We start from the raw sequence: 21780 nt of genomic DNA, 5'->3' as shown, positions 1-21780 counted from the left end.
TTATGTTGCTTGTAAGTTTCATACTGTGTTAAATGTGTTAAATATGGACTCACAAGGTCATGTCAAATATAAAGCCAGAAGGGATGTATAATGTGTTGTAATGACAGAGTAGGGGTCAGAGATGCACATTGCAAAATGTGTTATGTATCTGGAATTGTTTATTAGCTTTGTGTGATATCTGTCAAGCTGAATATACTCACAGTTGTAAAAAACAAATTATATTCTGGTTATATTCAAAGACTGAAATAGAACATAGCACAATATTCTGGAACACTGCACTCCAATTAGAGTGTTTACCACCTCTTGTGTGTGTGTGTGTGTGTGTGTGTGTGTGTGTGTGTATGTGTGTAAAACGGTGTATATACTTATATCAGTATAGGTGTGAAAGACAGTCTGTCCGTCTCCGATTGTATGAGTGTGTTTACAATTCCCTCAGCAGTTCTGGTCCTCTAGCCTTTAATTGATGTACAGTATGCTGTATTGGCAGCATGGTGCAGCAATCAGAATGGCACATTGACAGACGGACAGAGCAGGTCTCCAGAGGGAAGTGGGTTATTGGTTCAGCTTTTTGTCAGTCAAACTGACAAAAACAAGACAAGAACAATCCTCTTCCTCTCTTAAAGCGTAATCTATTGTATTTTCTGTGTTTTTATGATACATCGGAGAAGAAAAAGTGATGGTCATGTTTAAAATTAAAAGTTAATATTTACTGCATAGTTTAAAAAAGCAGTGAACAGGTCTATTCTGTTGTATTTCAAACATTAGAAAATACAACTGTTAACTGTTTGTTCTTACCAGTGTATCTTGATTGGGAATCAAATGAATGCAAAGAAAGTTACTTTATGAACTTGACTTTAGGATTTGTAATTGTTTATTATTTACTGTAAACAAAAGAAAAATGTGTGAATCTGTCATTATTGCACAATTCCTCCAAGAACCTACCGTATTTTCCGCACAATAAGGCACACTTAAAAGCCTTTAATTTTCTCAAAAAACGACAGTGCGCCTTATAATCCGGAGCGCCTTATATATGGATCAACCTCTCGGATCACTGCCCCGTTGACGGGACACTGCGTCGCTGTAACCTCGATAAAACTTCCACTCATTCGCGTTTTTATAACTTTAAAGCATTAAATATTCAAAATATACAGCCATGCGACACACCAATTGAAAGCTTAGCCTCTAATGATTAATTTAAGCCCACATACAAAGCATACAATGATTTATAGCAGTTACACAACTGTTACAAAGTAAACAATTTACAATAAAACAATTCAGCCATAATCTGCGCAGGTGTCGAGAGTGCATCCATATCTGATTTCGTTGTCCTTTCAGCAACAAAGTGGTATTTTGGCCAAAATTTGATTTTCATAAATCCACAAGAGTCCAAGGAAATGTAATATCCAAGCTTTATATTCCAAAACGATCTGTTCGCCTCACAATGTTGAAGTTTCTGGCCGAATCACAACGGAAAAACGCGTTTTCCATTTCCGCACTTGTCATCGCCGCTAGCTTCTCTGCCCAGTTTGCTACATGATCGATGTGGGTGTCGTCGTATTCCCTAGCTTCTAAGCTTTCGATTGGTAGCTCATATTAGCCAATCCGTTCAGGTTTGCCTCTGATATGGCCAATGGAAGCGGACAAGCCGATGATAACGTGTCAGGGACCACGTTGAGACGATCGCCATTTTCTCGGACCACTTAGATTTAAATGCTATAAGGAGGGAGTGAACAGAGTTGTCAGAACGCTTAATAAAGGTTGACTTTATCTGACGGTTTTGTTGACGTTCCCTTTAGCACAGCTCCATCTAGTGGATGCATAACGCAACCCCAGTCAAACGTTTGACTGCAGTATCTTCTATTCTATGCGCCTTATAATCCGGTGCGCCCTATATATGAAAAAAGTTCTAAAATAGGCCATTCATTGAAGGTGCGCCTTATAATCCGGTGCGCCTTATAGTGCGGAAAATACGGTAACCTGAGATGTAACACTAACAGTTTGCTTATACAGTACAAACGAAATGGTCCAAAACCAGATGCCACAACAGGACATTTGTAACCTTTACATTTTTCCAATAAGGAATGTAACAATTCTCCTGGACAGAAAAGGGGGTTGGACAATGTCCCAAATGAAAAAAACAGTCAAAAAAAACGATACAAACAACACAGTCCTAAAACCGTATGCTGATATACATAGTCGATATAGTGTGCAGTAACTCCTAAATAATTTTGATTACTCACTGACGTCCAGTGATCACCGGTTAATGAGACAGTGTTTGCACTTTGCAGCAGTTCCAGTTGGGCTGCTTTCTCCGTGGAGCACAGGCTGTGTATGCGTGAAACTACTGTCCCCCATTGACAACTTTTTAAAAGTAAACTTTCCATTCAGAATCTTATTGGCATCCATTTCGGCGTCTCGTGCTCGCCATCCACTCAAAACGTAACGTTAGCCGCAAGCCCAAATATGTGTGTGCGGCGTTTCTGTTGTTTTTAAAAGCTGAAGAGGCAGTGGATTTTAGCAACACAAATACAAAACTTTGACGGAACAAACTCACATAGGAGATTTGGAACTTACTACTAATTCTACAAAAAAGGATGGTAAGCAGTTCCTTGTATTATGATAATATGGATATCTTAGAAATGCAGGTATGACTGACAGACAACGTGAACTAGTTTTTACTGACAGCTAGTGTACCCACCTGAATCCGACCATTTCAGTAAAGCTTAGAGTAAAGCATCAACTGTATTATTTTATCTTCAAGTCCATTCTCGTTTTAGACCTGATTTTGATCGGTGCAATTAGCTCCATTCATTTTGTGGCTATTTTTCAATGCTTCCTTTAGCAATGATGGTAATAACCGTAACCTGACAGCCCAGCGAGGCAACACAATATACTGACTACGTTTACATGCACATAATATTCCAGTTTTTGCCCTTATTCTGAAAAAGACGCCAACTAAGCTGTTTACATGGCTAATGAAAGTGAATATTCCACAAATATTCCCGTTTACATGTAGCCGCGCAAAATACGATTTTTTCAAAGTTTACCATGACCTCTATCAAATTCTGAACATTGTCATATTCGGAATAATAGTGGAATATTGGTTATGGTGTGCATGTAAACGTACTCGCTGTAGTAAAACCAAAGCCCCACATCACACCATATGGTCAGTGGAGCATCACTCTCTCTGCTCTCTCATGACCAAAGTGCTGTGTGATTTGACCTGTCAGTAATGTTCAATGTTCCTTTAGAGAGAATCACTGAGGTGAATGACAGACTGTCCTCCTTTCTTCTCTGTGTCGGAAGCTATGAACTTACACAAGAGTTATAAAGTGGGCTGTGTGCTTCTGTACGTTGTGCAAGAATGTGAGTAATGTATATAGGTCAACTGTAGTTTGTGAAGCGTGGTGTGTGTGTGTGTGTGTGTGTGTGTGTGTGTGTCTGTGTGTGTGTATTTGCTTGTGAGCGTACGAGTAAATACTTACTGTATAATATACAGGCTCGTTCATACAAAATTCATCAATGTATGTTAAACATGTTTCTCTCATTCTGGTGTGTTGGTTTTGTGTGTAATGATGAGGGTCAAGTTTATGGTAAGGAGTGAAAGTCTCCTGTCCTCAAACGTGTCTGTCTGTCTGTTTGTCTGTGTGTGTGTGTGTGTGTGTGTGTGTGTGTGTGTGTGTGTGTGTGTGTGTGTAAGCAAGAGAGTTTCACGTTGTGTGTTGTGTGCCTCAGGTCTCTGCTCCTCTTTGAAGTGTGAGAGCTGTGTGCTTTTGATATGAAGGCATTTAATAAGCCCTCACTCATCCCTTCTGCATATATGTTTGTGTGTGTGTGTGTTTTGTTTTTTTTTGTGTGTGTGTGTGTGTGTGTGTGTGTGTGTGTGTGTGTGTGTGTGTGTGTGTGTGTGTGTGTGTGTGAAATCCAATCTGCCTTGCCCTCTCAATGTGAAATTGCCTATGTATGTGTGTATGTTAATTTCAAGACATTCAATCAACCCTGAGTCTTAGCACTACATACTTCAAGCATTCTCAATGGGTTTGTATGATATTGTACAAAAACCCATGCACAACAAAAATTATGGTGACCGCTAACCAGTCACATGATAGTTACGTTTAGCCAACCGGTCATGTGACAGTTAACTTCAGCACTCTTTACAGTTAAGTTTAGCCACAAAAGGAGACTGTCATGCGACGGCGTTGACAGTTAAGTTTCGTTAAGATTAGTTTGTGGTTTGTGTTAAAACACTGGTCCCCTTAGCACTTCCGGGAAACAAACTCTCCGTTTCCTGGGTGAAAGTCTTGTTTTCTCCTTAACTTCTTCTGGGAACTCCGCTCCCCCGCTTAAAAGTCCTGTGTTTTGGGACCCAACCACCAACCGGCCTCCTCCCTACGTGGGTTTGTCTTATACAGCAGCAGTGAATGTGGGGCTTACTGTAATAAATACATACAAATTACAGTTACTTTTTGTAGGTATATATAGAGATCATTTATGAGAAGAGCCTGCATACTGTCATGGTTTGTGTCTTCACATCATAACATAATTGCATGTGCTCAATCAGAAAACACAGTTACATCAAGCTAACCTCATGCTGCATATGTTGTTTTAAAGGAAACACATTTACACCAACAGTGAGGGAGAAAGAAACCTCAAATGGCTAAAAACCAGAAAGAGATAGACAGGCAGAGAGACTTCAGTACTTACAGACAGTAGAATAGTAGTATAGTGTTTAAGCAGAGACCAGCAGACAACTTGGGAGACACACTGACTGACAAACAGGCAGGCTGGCAGATAGTGAGGCGGATATGGACAGATGGATGGTAAGAAAGCAAGCAAACCTAATCCAAACAAATTGACCAATTAGACTTTTTTGGAAAACAATTAAAATTGAAATGCAAATAATGTAGCTCGTATTAAAAAGTATATATGCACACAGTTTTCCCCAGCTGATGTTTAAAACAAACATCTCAATCTTGTGCAAGAAAAAGGAAGTGTTTCATTGTTTTTTTCTTTTATTTATAATAACATAATAATAAAAATACTTTCATTTATAACTTTAGCCAGGATAGCGGCATGGATTTAAGGAAATATTTCTACAACTACTGGAAGATTGTACAGACATTCATTGTCCCCAGAGGAAGAACCCTACTGACTTTGCTGATCCCTTGACTTTTCCTCCAGCAGCAGGTTTGTGGTATAAAGTGAAATGTCTGTCTGTCTGTCTGTCTGTCTGTCTGTCTGTCTGTCTGTCTGTCTGTCTGTCTGTCTGTCTGTCTGTCTGTGTTTGGCACAATTTTGCCAATTATGTTCATGCCTAGAGATGCAAAGATTAATCAATGATTTGATTAGTTGTCAACTATTAAATTAATCGCCAACAATCGATAATTAGCATGTCATTGTTATGGAAAGAAGTTAGGATTCTATGATTCCAGCTTCTTAAATATAAATATTTTTCAAGGATCTTCACTCCTCTATGGCAGCAAACTGAATATATATGAATTGTGAACAAAAAAATGACATTTGAGGACGTCATCTTGTGCTTTGGAAAACACTGGCCACTGACATTATCGGACATTTTATAGACCAAACAACTAGTCGATTAATCGAGAAAATAATCAACAGGTTAATTAATATTATAATAATCGTTTGTTGCAACCCCAACCATGCCATTTGTTTCTATACTCATACATTGCCAATTATATCTATGATTCATAGCTATCTGCATAAAGCACTGTTAACGTTCTTGTGTACAAAACTTTCTGTATAAAAAAAAAACGTGTGCCTTGCATTGTACCACTTGTCATACATGCGTGCCAACCTGAGTTCTGGATTCTTAACTATGTTTTCCATACACACTATACTGTGCAGAGAGTGGGTTGTCTTGCATTATAATATACCACATTTCAGTGCTTTCCTTTATCTTTGCGGTTTGTGTACACCACCTAGCTAAGGCTAGTTTGGCTGTCAAATCTGTTCAGCTGCAATGCCTTTTGTCTTCTAGCCCCCTATTTCTGTCTCTGAAACCCTTCTCCATTTATCTCCCAATTAGTGTTTCTTTCATTAGAGCACTTTAGCTTACACCTTCCAAATGACTCTCCCTCTCTCTCTTCAAGCCTCTGGTTTTATCTCCATCTGGCAGTACCACTTCCAGCTTTCCTCCACCTTGTCTTTCATCTCTTCCCTGTTAGCATCCCCACTCATCTCCCACTAGATCAGCCCGAAAGCTCTCTCGCTTTTCGCTCTTACGCTTTTTTTTCCTCTTATCTCCCTTTTCTTCTCCTTCTTCTCCCCCTTTTCTCCCCTTTTTTTTCCCATTTTTTTTTTACATTTTTAAAAAAATTTAAATAAAAATAAAAAAAAAAAAAAAAAAAACAACAAAAAAAACAAAAAAAAAACAAAAAAAACAAAAAAACACCACAAAAAAAAAAAAAAAAAAACAAAAAAAAAAAAAAAACATTGATACATGATCATGACCAACACACTGGTTAAATAAATGAGTAGAACACACACACACACACACACACACACACACACACACACACACACACACACACACACACACACACACACACACACACACACACACACACACACACACACACACACACACACACACACACACACACACACACACACACACAAGCAAGCAGAACATTCTTGTATTTCTAGAGCGCGTGATATTTCCAATCGATGTTGGAAGAGCTGACTATGGAGGAATTCAGTGTTTTGCTGAAGGACATTTGAGCAGGATGGATGGTCGCTGTCACACAGGATTGAACACCGAGGTCCTGCAGCTAAAAGGACTGTTTCCCAGCTCACTACCACTCGTCTCTGCGCTGTCTGTGTGCTTCCAAGTGTGTGTCAGTGGAGTGTGGCAATGAGTGACAGCAGAGATAGTCAGAGGAAGAGGGTGTGGGACATGTAGTTCCTATGGTAATGCAACACCCTGCTATGGATACAATTACAAGCCTACCACCATGTGCTATACACAATAAATGCATGATTATTTCTGTAAAACCAGGAATTTTTTGTTCAGATTATTTTTCAAGCATTGGGAAATTTGTATGTGTGTACGTAATATAATTTTTTGCCTGTAGTCTACACTATTATAATTTCTTTGTGTTTTACTTTAGACAACTTACTAATGTGCCCGTATTTGTGTGACGAATGCGCCCACTAATTATGCCGCAACAACAAAAACACAATAAAAGTTACTTATTTTGGGCTACCTGCTAAGAAACAGGGTCTACTGTGTCTGTATTTCCAGGTGTGTGTCCCGTTGCTCACACTGTCTTCTGTTCATTAATCTCATTATTCTCTCCATCATCTTGGCTTTGTTGGCAGTTTAACAAAGGAATGGGATCAGGCTGGATTTGATTTCCTTTTAAGGATACGGAGAACAGGTTCCTCACTCAATTCGTAATTTTGCGTCACTTACCTCACTTTACCCTACTTTTCTCTCTCCCCTATACCTGTCTCCATTTATCTCTGATCATCAGTGTCTGTCTCTCCATCTTTCTCAATATTCACCCCACTCGCTTCTCTTTGTTATCAATCACTCCTTGTCCCTCTCTCCTCCTCCAAAACCGGTTTCTGCTCTTACTGATTAAAATGTGCTTTGTAAATGAAACAGAGTGTACTCATTTACTGCATTTGTATTAATCTAGTCTGGAGAATCGGAAGTGCATTTCCAGGATAATTGCCTGACATTGTGAGCCACACGTCCCTCCGGCCTCCGCTCTCTGCTCTGTGTGTTTTGCCGTTCTCAACTCTGTTCGCTTCAGGAAACAACATCAAACTTGGAGCTAGCAAACTACACACTGAAAATGGCAATTTTTTGAAGAAAAATTTGGATCGTGCAACAAGGTAGTTCTTTCAGGGAACGACTGTAAAGATTTACAAAGAATATGTTTACGGCTTTTACTCTCTAACTCTGACATTTTGGGACCGATTGGTAGGGATTGCTATGGACAAAGTACACATTGATTACAAAAATTACATTTAACCATGTATCCAGCTAATTAAAACTGTGAATGGTTTAAAGAAATGCAAACAACCCAGAGCATTAGTATTGATCTATCAAATTCATTTCATAACACCTAACCCTAACCATACTGTAAGTACATAAAACTTCATGTTCACACACATAGTAATCTCATTATACTTACCATTTGAGGGCAAACAGTGATTTATGTATGGCTTCAAAATGCACCATAAGGTAACAAGAAGTATACCACGTCAGCCTTCTCCGAGTTCCATAACAGGGACAAAAATGTTCCCTAATAACCATTTGCATTTGCTTTAATTGGTGAAACGCTGACTGTTCAAGCACATCTTACCCAAATTAATATTTCAGTTGAAAGTGGCATCTGCTTACTCTGTAGCAACTCAAGTAAACTGCAAAAGACAATAGCATACATGCTGGATATGTGTTTAATTTCAGAACTTTAGGATTCTGTTGCCATAAGCAGTTTGATTAATTTTATGTTTATTTTGTACTGTTTTTTTTGGATCCTCCAAGTGATTCTATTCGCTTTTATGTTTTAAAAGAAGCGGAAATGAAGCTGCATTATCTGACTTGTGTTACATGGATGAGATAAATGGGTAATACAAGTGTGTAGTTTATGTTTTTAATTTTCATTTGAACCTTTAAGCAACACTTGTGAGTGCAGTGCCCGTAAGCTTTCACATTTATTTATTTTTTTTATATTTGAGGCAACTTGATTCTTACCCAATGATGAGCAAGACACTAAACCCCAAGTTGGCTATAATAAATATTATAGGCTATAAGGGCCAAGAGGTGATGGGGAGTGAATTGGTTGATTCCCTCCACCACCTGAGCTACATTCATCCACTAGTGACAGCTGTCACAAAGGTTTCTTCCTCGCTTTTTTCCTATTAGTCTGTATTTTGCTCTACAACTCTCACCATCTCTTATTTTGTGTGTGTGTGTGTGTGTGTGTGTGTGTGTGTGTGTGTAGTTCCTGATGAGGTTAAGCACATGATTAATGGGTCCATCTAACAGCGTTTACACTGCACTCATCTCTACTTACCTACACACAGGAGCACACACGTACACACTCATAACAACACACACATACACACACGCGTTTGCCTCTCCTGCACCTCGTCGCCTAGGGTAACCGTATGTAAATGCTATGAAGATGACACCGAGTCAATTAGGAGACCAGAGAGCTATGACTCTGCAGAACTCTATTAGTGGAGCACTGATCAGCTCTCTGACTGTCTCTATGACTCCCTCCCTCTCTTTCCATCCTGTTATCTATCTAGGTGTGTGTGTGTGTGTGTGTGTGTGTGTGTGTGTGTGTGTGTGTGTGTGTGTGTGTGTGTGTGTGTGTGTGTGTGTGTGTGTGTGTGCAGAAATCCATTAGTAGTACACTGATCATCTTGCAGACATAGCTGTGCTTCACGGCTGACAGTCTGTCTTTTTGCATTAGCTTTATCACAACATTTCTTGAAGTTTACATAATGTTGTAAAATTTGTACAAAAACAGACAAAAACTAAATGAGTATATGAATACTAGCTTGGCACCGACAAACTGCAGTGTAGGTGTTGGTTCTCAACTCTTAACCGGGTCAATTCCTTGATTATCTGTCAAACCCCCAATGGGAAAATACATTTACTTCAAAACAGGTCTAATGAAGTGAAAGCTATAGTTAATTAGGGCTGTCAAGCGATTAAAACAATACAATTAATTACATGCTTTGTGATTAATGAATCTCAATCCAATATTTGCCTTGAGAAGCATTTCAAAATATCCAAATGGATTTTGGTAGATGAGTGAATCAATGAATAGACATTAGGCTGGACCTAGTCTCACATTGCCAGACCTTACTCCACAGCGCTGTGGAGTACACCACAGATACATCCTAAGATAGGAGAAATAAGCGCTCTGGGTTGTTTGCATTTCTTGTAAACAAATCAGTATTGTCTTGGGCGGCGCTAAGCTCCGGACAGTGTCATTGGCTCTGCAAAATGCTTTGTGGCATTCTGAGAGGCAGCACGATGCAGAGTCAATGCAGAGACGCGAAAAGACGCAAATTGAAGACGCAATTCCTAGGGGTGGGAATCACCAGAGGCCTCACGATACGATATCATCACGATACCTACGTCACGATACGATATTATTGCGATTTTAAACATATTGCAATATTCTGCGATATATTGCAATGTACTACCTTTTTTCCAACTTCAAATTTTTCCCAATTTCAAATTATGTCCCCAAAGGACAATTTTGTCAACATCTGTTTTATCTAAAAAGATACATTTCTCTGTTTGTTCATCTCACTTCAATTTTATTGCTGCAAAATGGGATTGTCAAGCAGACAAACTGACCAACACATATATCATAAAAGATCGATACTTGGCATCTGTGTATCGATACAGTATTGCCACAAAAAATATTGCGATACTATGCTGTATAGATTTTTTCCCCCACCCCTAGCAATTCCCATGAGTTGTAATATTTGAACTTGAGCGAGAAATTTGAAACACTGATTGCAGTGTTTAGATTCTCCTGATGTCATAAAGTTGTTGAAGCAGAAAGGAAGGAACACATTACTGTAGCTGTCTGTGGCACCCAGAGCTCTATAGAACCTTACTATTTGGACAGAGACCGGACGAAAAAGAAGCTATCTTTGGGGAAAGTAAGCAGGTAAGTTGGACTATCTGGTAAGTTCTGAAATTAAATGTATGTCGTCTTGCTGATGGAGCAGCTCCAATGTTAGCACAGCTCTGATCAATCCGAACTCCATTCAGAAAACAAGCATTTTAAAAGTTGTTTGCTCTTCGTCTTACGGACAGACCTGATAAAGCATGAACACCGACATGTAATGCAGTAAAGCATTTCTTGCAGTTTTATTTCTAATAAATGCATTCAGCAGTCCGTAGAACTGAAATCAGATAAGCAGAATTCAGATAAGCAGAATATTTCTACACAATTTCTTATTTTTACCCTGCTAACTCAAATTCAATGAATACAGCCAGCTGTTGATGTCGTGCTATTCCTCAGAGATCCAAAATTATCCACAAAATTCAAAAGCAAAATGCAGTTTTGCTTACGGATCAAACGTGCATTCAGAGACTTCTCTTTGACAGGAAAACCATCCTTGCTGAATTCTTTGGGGGGGGCACACACAATGGACAACTATATACTGAAATTCAAATTAAATTGTAATTTCTTTGGCACAAAAGAATTCATTTTGTTTAATGGCAAAGAAAAAAACCAAAATTATCAGTTATGAAAAAGAAAGGTGCAATGCAAAAATAATGTCCCAACCTAAGGACACATTTTATAGAAATACTGTAATAGAAATATTAGTGAAGTCTCTCACTGGTGAGGTAAATAATGAATGTACACATAAAGTAAAATGGTAATATATTGCTTTTTGTGTACATTAATCACTTAAGACTTACTACATAACACCAGATGATCAAGGCGTGGGCCAGAAAACACAAGCAGAAACAAACTCTCACAGGGTACCTTAGAGCATCCGCAGCTTCAAACTAACCACAGACAACTTTCTGCATGTCTTTGACTTCACTTTTAAACTTGGGCAGCCGACTGTAGTCTCCAACTCTAAATAGCCCTTTATCTGTCTGACCTCTTTTTCCACATTCAACTCTCACTGCAACAAATGTGTACTATCCATTTTATGAGGTGCAAGGAGCATAAATGCACAATTCCCAGTCACTGCCCAGTGTCCTTTCCCTTTCAAACTTCTAAAATTTTTCTAAAAAAATCTGATCATAAATCATGCATGACTGTACCTTCGCCAGTCACAGTCGATGAAAATGGGGAACTGAAGCACACCTGTGTCTGCTCTATTTTTCTTTCCCCTCTTTCATCGTTCCATCCTGTACTCTCTTTCAGTGTGTATTAATGAAGTTAACCAAAGTGCTTTCTTCCTTCCCAGTCTATTCTTCTATCTCGGTTCCATATGATGAGCTCTTCCTCTTTTCCTCCTCTTTCTCTCTCTCTCTCTCTCTCTGTCTGTTTTGCATCTGTGTCTAGTCATGCGGCCGACAACAAACCTGTCCTTATCGCAGATCCTTTTTGTCCCTCCTTCTCTTTTGCTCCCCCTCTTTACTTCTTTCCATCGATCCGCTCCTTTATTTTTACCCTCTATCTTCTCTTTCCCTGACTGTCGCCCCTCTGCTCATTTTCTTCCCTCTGCCTTTGTTGTGCGGTTAACAGCGAAGGCAAGCAGGTAATTGCTGCCCACCAGGTGATTCACATGGTTCACTGAGTCTCTGACTTGCCCCGGCCGAGCTCAGATACACAGACACGGCCAAGACTCACAGGCTTTCACCTGCCATCCATGGAGTGCATTCATACCAGTTAGTATATCAACAAAACAACAAAAAAAACAGGGAGCAAGGAGCATGGATCCCTCACATCAGGACATAAGTTCCTTTTACTTTTTAAGCATTGTTATGTGGGCTTGTGTAAGCGGAGTTGTCGCATTATTGTTGTTGTATGCCCATTACCTCAAGTATGAGCCAAGGATTTCTGTTCTTCCTTCACAGATAACAGAGTGTACCTTGTGTAGAAAACACCCGGTGTGTATAACATGAGAAGCCCATATCCCCCAACACACACACACACAAAATTATATTTCCCTTCAAGGTACAATCAAAATCCATAGGACGTATGCAAAATAAACGGCAAAAAAACATGTTAATTCTCTACACAAACATGGACAAACAACGTTCCAACACACAGACACATGAAGAAAAAATAAATAAATCTTGGAGCTTGCCATAACACACATCACACATGTAGCGTAAACACACACCTCAAGGAAAGTATGTTGAAAGCGAAGCCTGTGCAGCCGTGTAGGCTGCAGAACGTGTTATCGGCGTCAGACAGTTTGAGTTCCAGATAATTGAAAGGAGTTGAGGAATCTGTCTCATTCTGTCAAACCACACACAGACACACACACACACACACACACACACAAACACAGACACACATACACACACACATAGACACACACACACACTTCGAAAAACCAGCTTCAATTACTTGTCTTTGCTCTCTCATATTATACAGCTCTTTAACCATCAAAAAAGAATCCGCTGCACTAAATGCTAAACAATTGTTTAATACTTTATGAAGCGGTTATGTTATCGCCAAGAATACACAGTGATGTGATGCTGCTAGTTTAGCTTTTTTTGTCACATAGCAATAACAGTGATTAAAATAAATTGATTTCAAATGTCAAGGTGAAAACTGTATCCAGCTTTTTTCATTGTCATTTTCCGTGCTTGTTTACATCTGCTGAGATTTGTTGCCTCCGCCGTTCCCTCTGTTTCTGTCTCTTTCCTTTGCTTGCATCTCTTTCAGGAAATAAACTAAGTGTTGTCACTCAAACACTGTTCTCAAGTAACTTGCTCTTGCGTTTTCCTCTGCTGCACTTGTCTAAATTGTTGTTAGAAAAATGTGGCTGAAAAACGATTTGGGCTCAAAGTTCGAACCCTCCCTGCCTCTTGAACTACTTGAGTGCCTCTGCCAGAACATCCTCTCCTGGGTTTCACTTTCTACTTTTTGACTACCGACAACAGTTGGATCTTTGTCCCTGTACCCACTGTTTTGAGAGGAAGCAGTTGTGCTGTGAATAAATAGAGCAGCAAAAGATTTACTTAAATTACTGAGTATAATAATTAGCCAACAGTATACTTCTTCACACATCACACCTACATTTGCAAATTGGCCTTCCCAGAATCAGAGGCACAAAATTGGAGTGATGGTATTTCAGAGTGTATGTATTTTTTTTAAAGTTATTTTACAACTGCTAAGAGCTGTTCGTATAGGCTCTGCAGTGAGAAACCCTCAGTTATTCTAAAAATCACTTTAGTAAAGCCTGAAGTGGAATATTGCTTTTTATGTAACAAAGGTTACAAATTATAATGCATAAAAAGGGTCATGTTCAATTAATGTTTAATGCTTTTAATCCACTACTGCCTACCAGTTTCCTTACCATCAATCATTTCAAAACACAACCACTCAGGCAGACATCCTTTCTTGTTGTTGTTAAGCCTGGGCCGATGCGGTCAACTCTGGTGGGATACTGCCTGGACTCAAAGTGAAGGGCCAATGTCAAAGCCTTTCACTTTCAGAGCTTCAGATTTGCCCAACAAACTCAGACTTCCCCTGATGGTTTGAAATGGTCCTGTCAGTTTTCCAGTTGGCACCCATTTAGTATAACAAAGCCTATACTTCCCCCCCCCCCCCCCCCATCTGTCTTTCTCTCCATCTTCTCCTCCAGCCTTCTGAATAACTGCTCACTTTCCTTCTGTTTCTATTTCCTCATACAGTATATCTCCTTTAATATTTTCTTTCTTTCTTCCTTTAGTGTACCTGTTTCTGTCTTGATTTAGTTCATCTTAAGGCTATCCATACTGTAATTGAGATGTGACTTCTATCCTCAGTGGAGCTCAACCAAAATACAACTCGCTCCACTGCTGCTACTGCCTTAACTAAAATAAACCCATGGGAGGAGGATAAGAGACAGACTTGACTCTGGGTATATTCATATGAGTGTGTGTGTGTGTGTGTGTGTGTGTATGTGTGTATGTGTATGTGTATATATGTGTGTGTGTGTGTGTGTGTGTGTGCACGCGTACATGTCTGACAGAAGACAGCAGCTGGGCAAAGGGATGAAAATAAAAAAAATATGGAAGACATCTTCTAGACTCCCCATGGAGAGAGTAAAGCAGAGGTGGATTTGGAGAGGAATAAAAGGCAGAATAGACAGCTGGAGTTGTGTCCATCCATCTCGCATCTTAAGATGCAAACAGACAGGGGACTGAAAAAACAGGACGGTGGGATGTTAAAAATGATTCAGGGGCGTGAGAAGTTGACTGATGAAAATGGAGGCGGGTACAGAAGACTGAGAGATGGGAAGATGTCATAAATAACAGATGATAAGAAAGACAGCAGTGAGGATGCAGACAAGGTGAGAGAAGGTCAAACAACAGGCAAAATCTGCCTCGAGGCAGACTTACTAAAGTAAAATGGTCTTGGCCCTTAGGGCTTATATTTTATTAGCTTATTTTATTAGCTTATATACTTTTACAATTAAAAACTTAAATGTATTCTGTCTTCTACTGAGTCTTATGCATGCACATATCCACTTTAAAAGTTAAGAGCAGTGGTTTCCAACCAAGGATACTTGTACCTCGAGGGTATTTGAGCAGTTGCCAAAGGGTACGTGGACATATTGGGGAGCAGCTCAACTAATTAAAGAAAAAAATTAGCATTTCTGATTTGATTAAAAACAACTATCCACATATTAAGTCAGCAAATACACCTGAATAATGTACCTGAACAAAGTGATGGACAAATGGCTGAAACAATTAAGACCTCTTAATGAAAAGTTCAAATGGGTCCACTTTTCTTGAGGTCAAAGAAAATATCCACAACCCAATTATAACGGTCTTATGACAGCCAATGTCAAAACCACTATAATGTAATGTTAACACATAAAGCTAAACTGTTTCTTTAAGCTTCATAATTAGGCCTGCCATGACATATTAATAACAGATTATGTTGTTTAGGTTAATGTCAAGTTGTCATAACAAAGACATTGACAGGTTCTATTTAGCGGAGCTTAGTTTCTTTGGCATGTTAAAGCATTTTCTGTTCAGGCTGACCTTTGTCAGATGTCCCTTCATTTATACAAAAATGTCTATGAAAATAACTATTGGAGGAACATTTTTAGTTTCCACTGTCTGCTGTGTTTAATAAATTATTACAGGTCCCTAGATGTTTTCTATAGCTACGTATTTTGCACAGGAAGAGTGTCTTATTTTTAGACTTGACAAAGAACTCCACTGGTAGTCGAAAACAGTTTGGCTCACTTGCTGTTTTTACGTGCTGGAACTAATGTTGCAATGGCTGCATCTAAACCTCCCTGCTAAAGCTGTATGATACGATTGGCCTTGGGGACCAGCTTGATATTTTTCTCTGGCAGCCCCACCCAGCATTTTCAACCACTCTGACTCCACTTGTGTCATCTATGACAGCACAGGATAAATAATGCAGTGCCTCTTATAGTGCACATGCTATTGTTGCTTCTTGCAACACTTAAGGCTCTACAGGAGTGCTTAAAACACAAAAACTGAAATGATGGCCGAGATGAGAGGAGGGAGATTAGCTAACGTTAGCCAACATATTTATAAAAAAAAAAAGTCCCAATCGAATAGTAATTTCAGCATTCGAATAGTATTGATTTTTTTACTATTCAAATTATATTAGACTTTTGGTATTCGTTCCAAGAGCCCTAGTGTAAAGAGTTGAGAAGAGACTTATTTTTAGATCCGAGGAGGACTGTAGGTCAATGCAGAAGCAGATACAAAAATATTTGGCTTTTGGGCAATCGATGCTGATCCGACCCAGGCTTTTCAACTATAAAAGTCTGAAAAGCTGCTTTGATGTAGTCTATGACTTCAAGTCAGAAAAATGTTTTTTTGGATCAGAGTGCCCAATGTTACTGTTCAAAAACCAAAACTCACGGAACTCTCTCTCACCAACCTATAGTTGCAGCACAAACTGGCACAAGTGAGTGAATCTTTTACAATTGTCGATTTATTGAGTCATGTCCCTCACGTCTAAATGGGAATTGAAACATACCGCAAAAATGCAGCAATGTGTTACCACGGGTCAGCTAATGGAATAATCTGGGATCCCAGCATGACATAAATAACTGTTCTGTGAAGCAGGATAGACTGAATGTGATAACATTCCCCTTAGGGTTTCCAGCTCCTACAGATTATCTGTGGGATCTGCAAAGAATATCTGCAGTAGCTACCACTGCATGCCAGCAGCGCCTTTTGAATTTTCAGGATCTGGAAACAGCTACAGTTTGTTTTGACAAAGACAAGGTTTTGATATTACCAGGTATTACCACCAGTATTCCCAATCAATCAATTATTTTAAAGCTGTGGTAGGCACTTTAGTTTTGGCATTGTTGGGCAAAACTTCCAAAATAATCTTTCAGCATATTGTATTTCAATAGTCTGAGGAAAAAAACCTAGGCTTCTGCACCTCCTCGACTCCTCCTGTTTCCAGGCTTTAGATAATCTAGCTGTGACGGGAGAATCTCTGGTCATTTCAGAGAGAAAGAGAGTTCCTATTGGCTGCTCTGCGCATGCATTGCCCGTGCGACAGAGGGCACGATGGAGAGCTGTAGGAAGAGGTCTCACTCCACTTCAAATTCTGGCTTCATTTTTTTTATTATTATTCTACACACTGCAGCTTTATGCTATAGCAGTGTGAAACCGTAATTCTCTGCTCAGCATATGTAAGCATCTTGATACTTTGTTTTCTTGGGTTGGCTTCAAAAAGGTGGGTATAAATAGAGGATATTTGAAATGAAAATGCAAAAATCATGGAGTCTCCAATTGCTCCACAGAGTGTGCATTAATATGAATAATCTTATCCTGGCACATACAATAAATCTCTACATGTACAGTATGTTCTGAAAATATTAAATATTATTATATAAAATCATGTGGTATAGGTTACATTGGGCATTCGTTTTTTTTTCATGATCTTTTGATTTCTTGCATGAAACTATATACAATAATGATACTGCTTAAAAGGTAGGTGCTGTGAGCCAGGTAAATAATTTTTAAACATGATTGTGCATTTGTTGGTCCTTATGTGAAAGTCTTTGCAGCTTGAAGTGAAAGAAGCTATTGCTGATGAGACTAATAAATACAGCCTTTAAAGACTTTACAAATGATTGTAGTTATTGCTAAATCTAAAAATATTGGCGTAAATTGCACGGTGCAAAATCCTGCTGCTATGGACACCTATCTATGTCCCCATGCAGAGATAAGCACATGTTGAAACCAGAAATACCAAAATTAGTTTTGTCTGATTAACCTCTGTATGAATGTATGTATGTAAATACCTACAATAACAGAAAAGAGAAAAACAGTCATCCAAAAAAAAAAAAAAAGTCTAATCCTCAAAGCTTCACCATGGATTCTTGCCAGGTTTATTCATTAGGTTGTCACATTGTGATAATTTTTGGTAAATGTACAGGGAACATGCTGGCTTTAATTTGGAGGTTCTTAAAATGCTTCAACCCACGACCCACATGAACCTTTTTTGCTCTCATCCAAAGACTAAAAAGTGAGGTTAAATATAATAAGCACATTGGTACTCTTGCCATGTGTAAAAGCACCACAGGTAGGAGGCCCAAGACTGAATCATATTCAGTAATCATTTATAGGGAGCTTGCTTGAAGCAAGTATATGCTGGCAGAAGCAGGTGAAATGGCTTCCAACAGGTTACAACAAATGTGAACAACCAGGGATTGACATTAACTATTTTGCTCACCAGCCACTGTTGCAATTATTTCAATAAAGTTGACTATGGTGTGGTACAATTGAAGAGCCAGATTAACAACCCTTTTAAATGTAAATGAGTAATGAAAATCACTCTGCAGCCGGCACGCGTCTTCGGTGACGGGAAGCGCAGCGCACAGACCAACTGTCCTGCTAAATTGTCCTGCTACGCGCTCTCTCTGTACTTTACTATACAGACGCAACTGTGGCCTCGGCTTGCCATGTCACGTGCGTGCGCTGAACGGAGCTCTGGGGGATATTTTAAAGTGCCCATATTATGAAAAAAACACTTTTTCTGGGATTTGGGGTGTTCTTTTGTGTCTCTGGTGCTTCCACACACATACAAACTTTGAAAGAAATCCATCCATGCTGTTTTGAGTGAGATACGGTTTCTGAATGTGTCCTGCTTTCAGTCTCCTAGTGAGCTGTTCAAAATCGGCCTCAGACTGTGACATCACAGTCCGAAATGAGTTGGCTAACCACAACCGTTAGCTCGTAGCGTTAGCGTTAGCCGGCTAACGCTAGCATGCTACGTCGTTCTCAATAGCAAAGCACTGCTACAACACACACAAGTTCACCAATCTACAAAAGAACTACTTACATGTGCGCCCTCATTTTGAAGTCTCCCAGCTAATCCTGCCTTGTAACTGACCAAAGTTGAAGAAACAGCTTTCTTTTACTGTCTCTAGAGTTAGCTAGCTGACATGCTCTACATCTGAGCTACTGCTCATGTGCGAGTGCAATCAAAGATAGTACAGAAGAAGAACATGAAAAGAGGTCTCACTCTGTAGCTAAAACAGAAACCAGGTGAAAAGAGGCTCTGCAGCAGTGAGAGAGAGCTGTGCAGTACAACAACAATATGGTGTTTTTTGAAAATTAAACCATGTAAACCTGTTCTGGTACAACCTTAAAATACAGTTATGAACCTGAAAATGAGCATAATATGGGCGCTTTAAGGAATCGACGCGGCTTGCTGGTCTGATGCGCCCTGTGGGCCACAGCTGTATTCCCGTGTCGGGCGTCGGCACAGTACTTCAACCACCAGTGTTACAATTAGGGTTGGGTACCGAACCCGGTACTTTTACCGGTACCGACTGAATCACGTCGGAACTACCGAGTACTGGTTCACGTAAAATCAAACGGTGCCAAATTTTGGTCGCTGAGAGCGCGTAAGCGCAAGCTTATCTGTCCTCTCTGCATGTTGACAGAGAGTAGAGGTCCGACACACACACACACACACACACACACACACACACACACACACACACGAGCGCAGAGGTGCGGACGGAGTAAACTACGTCGGCTCTGCAGTTTTGTTGAAGTCACAGTGAGTCACGGCAATGCCGAAGTGTGTTTACAGTTTTTTAAAACTTCACGCAGACAGCGTTTGCTGCGATATGATATTAATGGCGAGGCGAAAGCGGTCGCGGTGCTGTTGACGTTACACTTCCTGTGAGACAAGCAAGTATAATGGTGGTTACCGTGCCCCTGGGACTGACTGACAGGCTGAGGTTTGAAGGCAAGACAACTTTATTTCTACAGCACCTTTCAGCAACAAGGCAATTCAAAGTGCATACCATGAAACATTAAAGAGCAATTAAAAACGGTCATGATGAATTCAAGAATCCAAGTTTAATAATTATTCAGTTTAATAGGTTGTAGGGACGGGTTTGGGAGGAGAGAGGGAGGGGTCGTTATTTTTATTGAATTTCTGTCCGTGTAAAATATTCTAAATAAATAACAGAATTTTCTAAGTCAATAGGATAAATACGTTTGGAATTATTTTTACAACTGAAATATTTTTTTTTGTAACAGTCAGAGGGAAAGTACCGAAAAAAGGTACCCAACCCTAGTTACAATATAAAGATATGCCACAAGTCAAAGTGGCTAGTGAGAGTCAGAGTGTTACCCGCTACTGCCAAAATCTACCCGCATTTGGGCGGGTTGGCAGGTGCTGATGTCAAGCCCTGTGAACTGATGGCAAAAAAGCATGTGGCACATTTGTCCGTGTGCTGTAACTAATGTATTTTTATGTTAATCTAAGTTATCCCTCCAATAGCTTTCATGATTATAAAAAAGCTGATGTAGTGCTATTACAACAACAGGCCTGCAGACCTGCAGTAGTTGTCTACTTGTCTCCTGTAGAGTAATAAAATGTGCATATTGCATTCACACTTTCATGAATTTCATGCACTGTCACGGTGATGCCAACACTGAAATAACATGATACTCCACAGACAACAAATCAGAGAGAGGCTAGTCTTTGATAAAATGTAGTTCACTTACTTTGAAATGAGGATGAACAGCCAATGCAGCTTTACTTGCAAATGCCTTTGGGGATTTTCACTGTCTCCAACTCTCAAACACAGACCCAGTGATGACTTGATGGCAAGATCTCTTGCCTCTGCTTTCCGGAACACATGTTTTCTTTTCTCGTCAGAAGCTGATGATGTTTTTGGCATTACTTTTGATAAAGAATAAAGAAATGATCTGTATATGTATTTGTACTTACTCTATTAGGAAGGCAATAGGCAAGAAATAAACATGAATGTTTGACCTGATGTGACGCAAGACATGAGATATAATAGTTTATTGTATCAAGATAAGTTTACTTATGTTCATATAAATGTAGTCAATGTGCCTCCAGTACCTAGCACTGCCCTCATATTTTGCAGATTTTAAAATAGACCGTTAATTTCAGCTTTAGTAAAGCATTTCATATTTTCGGTATATAATGATATACATTTGATATGGTGCTTTGAGTATATAATGCACTCTTACTTAATTAACACGGTAATGTTATCATTAGCCTGGATTAAAATGTAATTTCTATTTTACTTAATTCTGGGCTGGGAGAGTTTAACAATTCCTACCATATATATAATACATAATAATTACAGTATAACAGTTTCGGTATCAGTTATTGAGTCGCTACACTCTGCTAGGTCAGCACCATATAGTACACAAGGAAAAGACCACCATACCACCACAATAATGCATGGAATAGTGTTAAAGAGATTATGAGTAATGTAGTAATGCTGCTGGCAGCACGATCAGGCTAGGATGCTGCATTACTGTGGGGGCAGCCAGATAGTCTGAAGAGGATTACATAATATCACCAAAGGAGAAGCGACTTATGCAGGGATATGACTAATGCACTTCCCAAAAGGCAACAAGCCACTGGCTGGGAAATAAACCCTATGGACCTGTGTCCACAAATCACCTTTATTTATTTTTTTTTAGCAAGAAGTGCCCAACAGCTGCTTTGGGAGGCCACTATCGTCTCCATCTTTAACTGGAAAGTTTTTATCTTTCAGCAGCTGGCACTGAGGTGCTAGAACACATGCAGACTTGACAATGTAAGAGGACGTCATCAGTGGGAAGTATTCTTTAGCCTA

Source organism: Perca fluviatilis, chromosome 2 (assembly GCF_010015445.1).
Source record: "Perca fluviatilis chromosome 2, GENO_Pfluv_1.0, whole genome shotgun sequence".
Taxonomy (NCBI): Eukaryota; Metazoa; Chordata; class Actinopteri; order Perciformes; family Percidae; genus Perca; species Perca fluviatilis.
The sequence above is the reverse complement of the archived record's forward strand: the minus strand, read 5'-3'. Positions refer to the sequence as shown.